Source organism: Octodon degus, unplaced genomic scaffold (genome assembly GCF_000260255.1).
Source record: "Octodon degus isolate 3935 unplaced genomic scaffold, OctDeg1.0 scaffold00022, whole genome shotgun sequence".
NCBI classification, from domain to species: Eukaryota; Metazoa; Chordata; class Mammalia; order Rodentia; family Octodontidae; genus Octodon; species Octodon degus.
Window position 1 is genome coordinate 18,932,785 of NW_004524598.1, and position 991 is coordinate 18,933,775.

Here is a 991-nt window from a genome sequence, read left to right on the forward strand (position 1 = left end):
GTGGTGGCCACTGAAACCGGGTGTGGTGGCACACCCTTGTAATCCTAGTGCTGGGGAGGCTTTCACAGGAGGGTTACTAAGAGTCTAAGCTGCATAGTGAAACCCTGTACCAAATAAATATATATATATTTTTAAATCACAAACTCGTCATTTATAACAATGAGCACACATAGAGGGAAGAAATTTTTTAGAGTGAATGCTAATTACATAGATAGATGCATTATATTTGTGGAAATACACCAAGCTGCAATCATGATGTGTGCATTCTGTAAATATATTAAATAAAAATTAAAACTGGTATGGAAAATTAAAAGGTGGCAGACTCAAAAAGTACTGTATTAGGTAAAAAAAAAATCATAAATCCTTATCAATCAATACGATCAAGTAGGTAAACAAGTGCACAGAACCAAGTCTACATGGAATACAACAAACACAATTCCCTTCGCTTTTAAGCTATTATGATTTTTCTTCTATTAAATGCATGGGGTCCTTTTCACCTTCTTGTAACCTATCCTTACATTCGACAGCTTAAAATATGAGTGAGAAAATAAATAAAGCTACAGCTGCTACAGTAAAAGTATAAAAGGTTCGTTGAAAGCTGAGTCTTGATTATCGATAGAAAGCTTTCCATAAACTCTTCATGAAGCTTCCCTGACTTGCATAAGAACCCTGTATAGCAAGTCTACTTCCTGGAAAATAAATGCCAAATTAGTGAGGGTTGGAAAGAACACTTTAAACTAGAAAACACAGACTGCTGATGACAACAGGATTTCTGAATGTTAACAGAATAGCCATCAAAAGAGGCTTCAGAGATTCAAAGCATCAGCAAATATAAATCATTACTAAATTCTAATAGCAATAATGAAACCTGTCCCACTTGTCCAAAATACATCCGTAAAACAAACTCTAACCCAAAACGTTTAAAGTTTAACTATGAGGTTCCAAGCTAATGCTTCGCGAGAAGCTAGCGAGTGCCGACGTTCACTTTGCA

At 35.6% G+C, this 991-nt stretch overlaps 1 protein-coding gene across 1 annotated transcript in view; it reads right to left on the reverse strand.

Annotated features, from left to right (window-relative positions):
- The window catches only part of Mut (methylmalonyl-CoA mutase), a 45,164-nt gene extending 44,186 nt beyond the window's left edge, over nt 1-978 (reverse strand). The window contains exon 1 of the mRNA XM_004628272.3: nt 912-978. The gene's annotated coding sequence lies outside the window, so the exon portion shown is untranslated. The remainder of the gene's footprint in view (nt 1-911) is intronic.
- Nucleotides 979-991: the final 13 nt, after the last annotated feature.